The sequence below is a fragment of the Loxodonta africana genome, chromosome 6 (genome assembly GCF_030014295.1).
Source record: "Loxodonta africana isolate mLoxAfr1 chromosome 6, mLoxAfr1.hap2, whole genome shotgun sequence".
In the NCBI taxonomy this organism is placed as follows: Eukaryota; Metazoa; Chordata; class Mammalia; order Proboscidea; family Elephantidae; genus Loxodonta; species Loxodonta africana.
Genome location: NC_087347.1, coordinates 108346461 through 108359564, shown reverse-complemented (window position 1 = coordinate 108359564; position 13104 = coordinate 108346461). Strand labels below are relative to the sequence as shown.

At 36.5% G+C, this 13104-nt stretch overlaps 1 protein-coding gene across 1 annotated transcript in view; it reads right to left on the bottom strand.

Annotated features, from left to right (window-relative positions):
* LRP1B (LDL receptor related protein 1B) overlaps window positions 1-13104 on the bottom strand; it is a 1749164-nt gene that overhangs the window by 381335 nt on the left and 1354725 nt on the right. The gene's annotated exons all lie outside the window — the stretch shown is intronic.

Sequence of the window (13104 nt, the reverse complement as noted above, 5' to 3'; positions counted from 1 at the left end):
ATTATTCAACACTTCTAATAATAGATAGATGAAGGAGCTGTTTTCATGTTTAAGAGAGATAAATTTTTAGATTAGAGGTCAATACACTTTAGTGGGAGTGCAAAATTAAAGCCTTTTAAGCCAGGTTTTTTTCATGTGATTAAATATTCCTGTTTGTTCTCCATGGGCAACACAGAAAGATCCTTTAATTGCCACCAGGGTTTCCAACAAACTGTTAGGTATCATTTATTTAGGCACTGTATTTCTGCTAGAAATTTTGCTAACCACTTTGCATACCTCATTTTGTTTTATGGATAAATCTAATCTGTGAAGTTTCTTTCATTGTTTCTCTTTTCTTAAGGAAATTGATACCTGTGGTCATGAGCCTGGTGTTATAGCAAGATTTTTAATTCAGGTCCATCTGCTTCTGAAAGCCTATGTCTTAATAGTACTACTATTTAGAAATGGTACCTGGGTGATGCAAATGGTCTGCTCTAGGTGACTAAACTAAAGTTTGGTGGTTCGAACCTATGCAGCACTGCCATGGAAGAAGGACCTGGGAATCTGCTTCCACAAAGATTACAGCCAAGAAAACCCTATGGAGTAGTTCTAGTCTGTAACACAAGGGGTCACCATGAGTTGGAATAGACTTGTCAGTAGCAAGTATTTAGAGATAGGTTTGTGGCATCTATCACTTTTTTTGAATCTATACCAAATTGAAACCAAACAAATGATCCATTAATACCAAGTCATCTGGCTCTAGGTAAATTAAATAACCATGAGTAGCCTCCTCTCACACAGTCAACAGGAAGATATTTACAAGGAATTAATGAAGGTGAAATAATGGAAGAAAAATTATAACCTACAACTTCAATAAAAGAGATGAAGCTATTTTTAGAATGACTCATATGGTACTCCTGTTTGGAAGGAATCCATGAAGTTATAGCACATTGGAGAGCAACAGATTAGTTTTGTTTTTGGAGAGATGTTTATGGTATTGCTCAAGATATTTCAGTTATTAATAAAGCATCTATTCCACTATATTTTTAAAGTTTCAAATCATTTAAGAAATGAAGTTAACTATACTGGTAGTTTATGTGGCATATCATTCACAAATACAAAGAGAGATAGCATAGCTTTGAGTAAATCCAAGCAAATCCAAATCATTAATCCATTCTCATTTTGTATCTTCCCTTTCTAGTGACTTTGACGAATTCTCCTTCTGGCCACTTTTCCTTGACAAATCAGTAAGAAACCACTTGGTGCCACCATTGAGATGAAGCAGTTGCTTCTTTTTTTTATGGTTAATATAGTTCCCGGGTTACTAGAGTATATAATACATCTCGGTGTTCTGGTACAATCTCTTTTATTTTACTTTGTAGTAGCTGACAACCTGACAATACATATAATCATAATCTGGTGTTACATTTTTAAATATTCAAGTAATATATGTCTCTTTATTTGTTTATTTTCATTCTCAAAAAGATTGAATCCCTATAAAATTGTATCAGCAAAATATCCAATTAAAAACATATACCAAATTATAAAAAGTATTTTGGTAGAGATAACATATAAGATGATTATGCCCATTTTATGACATTTAACAATGTGTTGGGCATGTGCCGTGTGTGTGTGCAGGTGTGTGCACGTGTGTGCATGCACAGACATGTGTGGGCATGTTTGAGCTTGAACGCTAAGGTTCTGGAAGCAGTTGCACAGCTAGAATATGAAATTTGAGTTACTGGTACTAGTAAAACAATTATGTAATTCCAAAAGAACAGTAAAATGCCCTATCTATCCAGTCAAGGAGACTTGAAATACTGAGTATAATAAATCAGCATAGTTAAACATCCTTAGGTTTAAAGATGTAGACTAGGCAAAATTAAGAAAATAACTGTAACCGTGCTATTTCAGCAGATCCACACTTTCCACTCTAGCAAAAGTTTTGGAGGTCTGATACATAACCATAAAAATACCAAGACTACACACCATAAACTTAGTTGAAAAAAAAAAGTTGTTTTTTTTCCTCTCCTTTGAGCCAGGAATTGGGTTTAGCTAAGTATGGATGGGAAACCCTGGTGGCGTAGTGGTGAAGTGTTACGGCTGCTAACTAAAAGGTCAGCAGTTTGAATCCACCAGGCACTCCTTGCAAACTCTATGGTGCAGTTCTGTTCTGTCCTATAGGGTCACTATGAGTCAGATCTGACTTGATGGCAATGGGTTTTAAGTATGGATGAGAAGCCCTGGTGGCCCAGTGGTTAAGTGTTCAGCTGCTAACCAAAAGGTCAGCAGTTCTAATCCACCAGCGGCTCTTTGGAAACCCTATGGGGCAGTTCTACTCTGTCCTGTCCGGTCACTATGAGTTGATACTGACTAGATAATGATGGGTTATGGGTTACATATTGATGGGTTATGGGCTACGTACTGATGAAGCTCTGATGTGTGGAAGTAAGGAGAGGAGGCCAGATCACCAAAAAATATGACAGCCAAATAACTCAGAACCATGGGTAATCTCATTTTCTGGACTCTTTTGTTTCCACAGCAACGATTGGGCTGACTGATCCTAATAGCCTGGCAGAGTGACATCCAACCGCTGTTGCCCAGAAGACTTCTTTTCATAGAGAACACACTTTCATCTTGTTGCCACCAAAGAAGGGACAAAAGCCCCTCCCTATCTGTACAATGTTCTAAAAGCAGCATACCAGCTTCCTAAATGAGAAAGGTAGAGGAAGGTGTTTTTGATAGGGACCCATGTGTACGAAACATAAAAATTTGAAAAGGAATAATGTTGAGAAACTAGAAAGTAGCTTGGACTAAGAAAGTAAATACGCCCTGCCATTCACCTGACTGAGATAATAGATATGAATAAAGCCAGTTACAAAGTTACCAGAAAACAATATTTCTCTGAAAGACATGCAGTAGCTGTAAAGTGTCATAATGACCTCCTTGTTGACTGAGTACTACCTTCTTATTCATTGGCTTGTCCTCTAATATCAATAGACTATAAGAAACCTCGCTGTTTGCAATTACATCAGTAGTATGATGGGGGTCAGAGTCACTTTGATACAAAGAAGCAGCCTCTTTTTCCAACTCCAGTAATGAGTTTAAAATAAGAAGGTTTTGGACACAGCATTGCACATCTATCTTACTTTTTACTTTCCAAGAAAAAGAGATCCTGGGTCTGCTTCACGACCCAGCACTGATGATGAGCTCTTTATACACACGGCATGATTGTTTTAAGCCTAACGTAATATAACCGTTTCATTGAAATTTCACCTAAACTCTGCCCTTCTCCAAAAATCTTATAATAACTCTGTTACGGATTTAATTGCATACAGCAAAAAGACACGTTGAAGTCCTAACACCTGTACCTGTGAATGTGACCTTGTTGGGGAAATAGGGTCTTCCTTAACAGATATTATCAGTTAATGAGGTCATATAGGATTGGTCCTAATCCTAATCCCTTCAAAGTGGCATTTTATAAAAGAGAAGGACAGGCAGAAAAAGATAATCACACAGACAAGGAAGACAGCATGTGAGGATCACCAAGGGCTGCCAGCCACCATCAGAAACTAGGAGAGAAGTACAGAACAGTTCTTCTCTTCAAGCCCCAGAAGGAACTGACGCCGCTGAGATCCTGATTTGGACTTCAAACCTCCAGAATTGTTAGAAAATAAATTACTGTTCATCAAAGCACCTACTTTATGGTATTTTATGGCAGTCCTGATAAAGTAAGGCACTCTAAATTTTGCCTCTCCTGCTTTTTAAAAATTTTTGTTGATAAAACCCATGGCTCTTCTGGTGTGCAATCTCCTTTATTGATATGAATCAATACCCTGGCATTATTGAAATTCTGGTTTATTTCACAAAATCCAGTCTCAGTGGTAATAAAAAGGATGAAGTATTAACACATGCTAAAACATGAATGAATCTTGAAAACATCACACTAAGTTAAAGAAGTTAATTATAAAAACCATTCCACTAACACAAAATGTCCAGAATAGGCAAATTTATAAAACAAAAAAGCAGATTTGGGTTTGCCCTGGACTTGGAGGCTTGGAGGGAAATAGGGAGTGACTACTAATGGACACACTGTTTCTTTTTGTAGTGATGAAAATGTTCGAAAATTGACTTTGTTGATGGTTGCACAACCCTGAGATTATAGTAACCATTGAATTGGATGCTTTAAATGAGTGAATTCTATATCAATAAAATTGTATTAAATAGCAGAATAGGATTATGGCTTAAAGAAAATGAATAAAAATATGAGGATTAGCAAAAATGAGACAATATAAATAAAACAATTTTAAATTTAAATTCCCATTTAGTAAATATTGCTATTTTTATAATGAGTCTAGCCAGAGGATTGTTGCCAGGTCCAAAGGAGACTATTTACCTATTTGCACGCACACAGGCACACACACACACACACACACACAAATTTATATTTGTATATGGCATAGTGAACTTGGGAACCCAGATGGTGGGCTTGCCTCCTAACTGAAAGGCTGGCAGATTGAACCTACTAGCGGCTCCACGGGATAAAGATGTGGCAGTCTGCTTCCATAAAGATTTACAGCCTTGGAAACTCTATGGAGCAGTTCTGCTCTGTCCTATAAAAAAAATAGGGTAGCTATAAATCAGAATTGACTCAATGGCAACCAGTTTCGTTTGTTTTTTTTATAATGAACTTGATAACTTCTTGTAGTATGTCATCAAGTTGATTTTCACCTCATAACGACCCCATTTGACAGAGTGGAACTACTCCATAAGATGTTCTTGACTGTCATCTTCACAGAAGACAATTGCCAGGTCTTTCTCCCACAGAATGGTTGAGTGTATTTGAACCACCAACCTTTTGGTTAGCAGCATAGTGCTTAACTATTACACTGCCAGGTTGCAATAAAACTTCATTTCATAAATATGGATCCATTAATTTCAGGCCATTACACCTCTAACAAGAGGGGATATAACCCATTCAAAGGATTTGAGTGGGGAACAATTCCACGCCACTCTCTTGTCCTCATTATCCTACTTAGTTAAAACACATTTATCCAAAAGCAAGCTTCTTTTCAGAGATGGAACTGCGTCCTTAACAAACACAGCCTTTACTATCATCCCCAAAGCAGTTTTAATTCCCTTGAACCAGAGCATCTCGACTATATCCATCTCAGAAGAGAGCCTAGACTTTACTTTGCATAACAACACAGGCCTATTTATTCGGTTTTTCCAGAACAAAGGCACAATTTGCCCTAAAAGAGTAGTGAAGCAGATTGAAACAGCTTGAAGCTTTTAACTGGCAGTGTATTTTTGTTGTTGTTGTCTTACCCAGAGTGTGTGTGTGAGTTTTCAAGTTTAAAAACCTTCTAAGATCTGAGTTTCGTTCTGGACCCCAGACTCGGTAGAGAATTATATGGATTTAAGTATGCCTCAGCAATTGCCTCTATCTTGAGGCACCATTACTAAAAGCAAAGAAATACTGGCAATGAAAAGATTGAGAGTATGGATGATTATAGCTGTGGCAGCCCTTTAGGAGTAATGAGAGATGAGTACGGAGTATTTACCAATATTAAGCTAGCACAGGTATGCTCAATGTTTCCAGGGAGGGGCATGAATTCCCAAGCGACTAAAATGTCATATTTGTAGTACCTGAATGTTGCAAAAGCTTAACACATTCAGCTGTAACCAAAAGGTTAGAGGTTTGAGTCTATGCAGAGGTGATTTGGAAGAAAGACCTGGCAATCTACTTCCCAAGTATCAGCCATTGAAAACCCTATGCAACACAATGCTTCTCTGACACACCTCGGGCCACCAAGAGTTGGAATCAAGTCAACTCGATGACAAGTCATTATGCCGTACTTAATCCTCTAGGGAAAAGCAATGATGTCACCTTGAAGACTAAGGTGCGCCTGACCCAAGCCATGGTATTTTCAATCGCATAATGTGCATGTGAAAGCTGGACAATGAATAAGGAAGACTGAAGAAGAACTGACACCTTTGAATTGTGGTGTTAGCAAAGAATATTGAATATGCCATGGACTGCCAAAGGAACGAACAAGCCTGTCTTGGAAGAAGTACAACCAGAATGCTCCTTAGAAGCAAGAATGGCAAGACTACGTCTTACATATATTGGATACCCTGTCTTGAGAGATCAGTTCCCGGAGAAGGACATCATTCTTGGTAAAGTAGAGGGTCAATGAAAAAGAGGAAGATCCTCAAATAGATGGATTGACACAGTGGCTGCAACAATAGGCTCAAGCATAACAACAATTGCGAGGATGGTGCAGGACCAGGCAGTGTTTCCTTCTGTTGTACACAGGGTCACTATGAGTCAGAACCGACTCGACAGCACCTAAAACAATAACAAGGGAAAGGCTAGGAAAAATGCTATATATAGCTGCTCTCTGAGAAATACAATTAATAGAAAGTGACTTGGAATCTATCGTCATCTTTCCTTCATGAGGAACTGGGGATGTGACCTTTGTAAGGGTGTTACAATCCTACCCTAATTCTCTTTAACATAAAATTACAATCACAAAATGGAGAAAAAACACACAATACTGGGAATCATGGCTTAACCAAGTTGATACATATTTTGGAGGAACACAGTTCAATCCATGACGCTCACCAATACTAATTTTTATGTTCATCTCTGAACAAACATTTTTAATCTCTCTACTTGTCCCTTCATTCTCAACATCATCAAATTTAGCGACTTAAAAAATATTTACCGGAACTTTTACTTATTTATCCTCAGCATTCCTCAACTGCTATGACGTTATCTAATCAAAGAGTCACACACCAGCAACGCCCCCTCCGGTTTTAAATTTCATTCTCATCTTCTCCCATGGCCTATCTTCTTATTTATCAGAATTTTTTTAAGCTTACTCTTTTTTGCACATCAGTGCTCAAGCATTTGACCTGTCATTCATTGTACAATTAATTAACATACTGAGATTATGTTAGCAGGCCTACTAAAACGCATTACATGGTCAACCGTTTTAATGATGTCTTTTTACTAGCCTCAACTCTTATGTATTTCTAGACCTTCCGTCATAATTTCCCTAACGCTGAGTCATTCCTCAATTTATTTATTGCACTTTTCTCTTAGGAAGTGCAAGATTATTGGAGGAACAGGCATTATCATGGGTCATATGCATCTAGTACAACTTTTACTAGGCCTTTCGTTCTTCCTGACACATTTCAGCCATTTCTTGGTGATTTGCTGCTCTCTTTATGTGTTCATTCTTTTTTTTTTTTTTTATTTCCTCCTGTAATCCTCCTTGCTCGGCTTTCATGATCATAGACATTTTTTTTCTCTCTCTCTCCCTTCTTCTATTACTAGTCTTTCTTTCTATTCCACATTATGAGTTTCACCCAAGGCTAATAATGAACGTAAGAGAACTCATGACTTCAGCTATAAGTCCCATTGTAGTAACCCCAAATCTCTATCTCTAATTCTATTCTCTTCCCTCTTTCTCATTTTTAGAAGAAAAGTTAGGAGATTTTAAGATTGTTTTATAATTTTATGGAGTAAATCTTTTCTTCCTACTATTGTATTCACCCTTCCAAAGAAACCTGTTTACCTAACTTAAATAATTACGTAAGCCATTAAGGAAAATGTTGGAGGTATTTCTTAAGGAGCATGTGTGTGGAAAAGTAGATTGTCTGAATATCAGTCTATTTGATTTTTCTTTGTTGAGAATATAAGACCCTAGTGAGACAACTGAATTGCTTAGAAAAATAAAGTACATTTTTCAGTGTAGTGTGATAGAAGAGAAGGAAATGTGAAGCAGTGGTCAGAAAAGGGAAATTGGGGAGGAAGACATTGAGACCTAGTTGGGAATTTGTTGTGTGGGATTCAGTGAAAACCCCCTCTAGAGCCTTTCCATATAATCTTCAGTGTAGTATCAACTTCCTGTTTGGGCTTATTGTCAGAAAAAATTTCCTGGGGATTTGGCTGCACGGTGGATGCAGGGCTGTATTCTGAAGCTGTGCATGGTAAGCCCAGCACTTCTCAGTTATGGCGAGAAATTTAAAGCATGTTCTCCTTCCGTCTAGCTTAGATAAGTTTTTTTTTGAAAAGCTACAGATGCGTTTTTGCATGAAATTTTCTCTAAGTTATTAAAATAATTTTTTAAAAATCTTAATGCCTTTCTCTTACACAACTGACCACTAAAATTCCATTTATCCTAAAAGAACATGCTCAGAAAAGTACTTTCTCAAGATTTTTTCTTCACACGGTGTTCTTCTCTCATGTCTTCTACTCCTCCGTATGCCACAATACTTTGATTATACTTCATTTATTAAATGACATAATAGTTTTTCTATATCTTTTTTCCCAGCTGTGTTGCAGGTTCCTTAAAGATGCATTAACTGTCTGCAGAAGCATTGTTTTTCTAGGTTTGACATACTAGGATGCAGAAGATAGGCTCTAGATTGTCTTAGTGAGCTGAAATGTACCGGTATTAGCTATTTTAAATCAGGCAATCATACTTTCTACTATGCTGGGAATGACAGACAACTTGAAGAGGAATGGCATCGTGTTCATAGTCAAAAAAAATTTCAAGATTTATCCTGAACTACAACCCTGTCAGTGATAGTATAATATCCATAAGCTTACAAGGACAAAAAGGAAAAAAAAAAAAAAAAAAACATTTAATACAACTATTATTCAAGTTTCTGTACCAACTACCAATGCCAAAGATGAAGAAACTGAAGATTTTTACCAACTTCTGCAGTCTGAAATTGATGGAACATGAAATCAAGACACATTGATAATTACTGGTGATTGGAATGTGGAAACTGAAAACAAAGAAGAATGATTGGTAGCTGGAAGATATGGCCTTGGTGACAGAGGATGCTGGAGATCGCATGATAGAATTCTGCAATACCAATGACTTCTTCACTGTAAATACCTTTTTCAACAACATAAACAGTGATTATACACGTGGACCTAGCCAGATGGAATACACAGGAATGAAATCAACTACATCTAAGGAAAAAGACAATGGAAAAGCTCAATATCATCAGTCAGAACAAGACTGAGGAAGAGACAATCAGTTGCTCATATGCAAGTTCAAGACGAAGTTGAAGAAAATTAGGATAAATCCACAAAAGCCAAAGTATGACCTTCAGTATATCCCACCTGAATTTAAAGACCATCTCAAGAACAGATTTGATGCATTGAACACTAATGGCCAAAGACCAGAAGAGTTGTGGAATGGAATCAAAGACATTATACACAAAGAAAACAAGAGGTCATTAGAAAGACAAGAAAGAAAGAAAAGACCAAAATGGGTGTCACAAGAGACTGAAAGTTGCTCTTGAAAGTAGAATAGCTAAAGCAAAAGAAAGAACTGATGATGTAAAAGAGCTGAACGGAAGATTTCAAAGGGAAGCTGGAGAAGACAAAGTAAAATATTATAATGAAATGTGCAAAGACCTGAAAATAGAAACTCAAAAGGGAAGGACACTCTCAGGGTTTCTCAAGCTGGAAGAACTAAAGAAAAATTTCAAGCTGCAACTTGCAATATTGAAGGATTCTATAGGGGAAATACTAAATGACTCAGGAAGCATCAAAAGAAGATGGAAAGAATATACACAGTCACTGTACCAAAAAGCATTGGTCAACATTCAACAATTTCAGGAGATAGCATTTGATTATGAACCGATGGTACAAGGAATAGGTACAAGCTGCACTGAAGGCATTGATGGAAAAAAGGACTCCAGGAACTAATAGAATACTAACTGAGATGTTTCAACAAACAGACGCAGTGCTGGAGATGCTCATTTTTCTATGTCAAGACATTTGGAAGACAGCTATCTGGCCAACTGACTGAAGAGATCCATATTTATACGCATTCTAAAGAAAGGTGATGTAACGCAATGTAGAAATTATCAAACAATATCATTAATATCACACACACAAGTAAAATTTTGCTAAATATTATTCAGAATGAGTTGCAGCAATACATTGATAGGGAACCACCAGCAGTTCAACCTGGACTCAGAAGAGGACTTTTCTGAGATCACACAAGTAGCAAAACAGAGATTCAAAGGTCTATCTGACGCCAAAATCCATTCACTTTTTATAGCATGCTGCTTCCTTTGTTTCAAGCCCTTTTCTTCTATATACACAGCCTACATGCAGCATACAGTATATTGACAGGGAAGTGCTAGAAATTCAAGCCGGATTCAGAAGAGCACGTGGAATGATAGATATCTTTGCTGATGTTGGATGGATCCTGGCTGAAAGCAGAGAATAGCAGAAGGATGTTTACCTGTGTTTTATTGACTATGCAAAGGCATTTGACTCTGTGGATCATAACAAATTATGAATAACATTGCAAAGAATGGGAACTCCAGAACACTTAATTGTGCTCATGAGGAACCTTTACATAGATCAAGAGGCAGTTGTTCGGACAGAACAAGGAGTTACTATGTGGTTTAAAGTCAGGAAAAGTGTGTGTCAGGGTTGTATCTTTTCACCATACTTATTCAGTCTGTATGTTGATCAAATAATCCTAGCAGCTAGATTATATGGACAAGAATGCAGGATCAGGATTGGAGGAAGACTCATTAATAACCTGTGATATACAGATAACACAGCCTTGCTTGCTGAAAATGAGGAGGACTTGAAACACTTACTGATAAAAATCAAAGACTACAGCCTTCAGTATGGATTGCACCTCAACATAAAGAAAACAAAGTCCTCACAACTGAAGCAGTAAACAACATCATGATACAGTAAAAATTGAAGTTGTCAAGGATTTCATTTTACTTGGATCCACAATCAATGACCATGGAAGCAGCAGTCGAGAAATCAAACGATGCATTGCATTGGGAAAATCTGCTGCAAAAGACCTCTTTAAAGCGTTAAAAAGCAAGTATGTCACCTTAAGGACTAAGGTGCATCTGATCCAAGCCATGGTTTTTCAATCTCCTCATATGTATATGAAGCTGGAAAATGAATAAGTAAGACCGAAGAAAAATAGATGCCTTTGAATTATGGTGTTGGCAAAGAATATTATATATACCATGGATTGCCAGAAGAACGAACAGACCTGCCTTTGAAGAAGTACAGGCAGAATGCTCCTTAGAAGGGAGGATGACAAGACTTCATCTCACCCACTTTTGACATGTTATCAGGAGAGAGAAGGACATTAAGCTTGATAAAGTCAGGGAAAAGAAAAGGACCCTCAAAGAGATGGATTGACAAGGTGGCTTCCACAATGGGAACAAGCATAACAGCACTTGTAAGGATGGTGCAGGACTGGGAAGGGTTTTGTTCTGTTGTGCATAGGGCTGCTGTGAGTCGGAGCTGACTGTACAGAACCTAACAACAACAACATATTGTCTTAGTTATTTTTGTATCTCCTAAACCTAGAGACGATAAGTAGTGATTACATCTTTACATCTTATGTTTTTAAAATTAGCAAACGAAGGATTAAAATTTTTTTTTCTATGAATTGAAGTACAATATATGGGGGTGAAAAGTCTGACCATTAAACTTCATCTTCTTAAGAAATTTATTAAGAATTACTTATTATTACAAAGTTATTACTTTAAAGTCACTCTTAATCACAAAATTAAAATGATAAAAGTGTTGAGAATACTATTTACTTGGGGTCTTTTTTTTTTTTTTTTAATCTGTTATCAAAATGAGGAGCCCTGGTGGCATAGTAGTTAAGCACTTGGCTGCTAACCGAAAGGTCCACTGTTCGAAACCACCAACTGCTCTGTGAGAAAAGATGTGGCAGTCTGCTTCTGTAATGATTTAAAGCCTTGGAAACCTTATGGGTCATTTCTACTCTGTCCTACAGGGTCTCTATGAGCTGGGATCAAGTAGATGGCAGTGGGTTTGGTATGGTTTATTATGAAAATAGTAATATTATCTCATATAGCAGAATTCAGACAACTGTTCTCTTTAAAACAAACTGTTCTGGAGGAAAACAAACAATGTAACATAATGCTTTAGAACAAAATAGTTAAAAATGTGTTAATGAAATACAAAGTAAGGTACCATTTGCACATTGAATCATAAATGCTGTCATAAAAGACTTTTATGCTTCAGCATTGTCAATTAAAATCTTTTTGTTCAATCTACAGTTGTTAGCACAGTAATACTCATTCTTTAAAAATAACTTCTTAATGCCTAAATCCTGTTTCTAAATTATAATTTTTTTTGAAGGATCAAATTTTGGGACTGCACAATTTGAAATCTAAGACTTTATTATTACAACCATTTTAAAGAATGATTTGATGCTGTTTCAAAAGTGTGTGTTGATTTTTTAAAGAAGGATTTTTAAATATATTTATAAATATATTTCAGGTGCAAATTATTCCTTAACATTGCTTATAAAATATGTTTACTAATTGTTATTGTAATAATTTTTGGCAGAAAATTTGTACTCAAATGTTTAGAGATTTAATAATCTTAGTATATTCTTGATACACCCTGACTATATGGTAATATGTCTCAAGATTATTATATGAAAATAAGGTTATTATTATTTCATATATTTCATATATATGAAAATAAGGTTAATCATTGTGTTTAGAGATACTTTTGCCTAAAATTTTTTATTTGATTTTATTTGGCTTTGCATTACTTTTATAGTTAGTTCTCATCAGGTTTTTCACTTTTAATAGTTATAAGCTAAATATAGCCATTTTTAAGTTTATTATCTGTGGGTAAATTTTACTTTACTGATTGCCATCGGATTAAGTCAATAACTCTGGGACTCTGATGTAGAAGCTGATACAGTTTTCAGACTGCTGCTGATTCAGAATTGCATGGAACCAAAATTAACTATACAGGACTGAAATCAGCAGAATGTTTTAAATGATTAAATGAACACTCAAATGACTACAATGAGAGACGTAGTTCTTCAAAACTGAATGGCCCTTGACATCCTTGCTACTGCACTGATAAGTATTGTCAGTCCTTGGGAACCCTACAGGGCAGTTCTACTCTGTCCTATAGGGCCGCTATGAGTTGGAACTGATTTGATGGCAATGGTTTTTCGTTTTTTTTTTTTTTTGGCTAATCCAATATTCTAATGGATATTTTTTCACAGGTGAGGGGGGCCTTTGATGAACGGAAACTAAACTCTCCAGGCC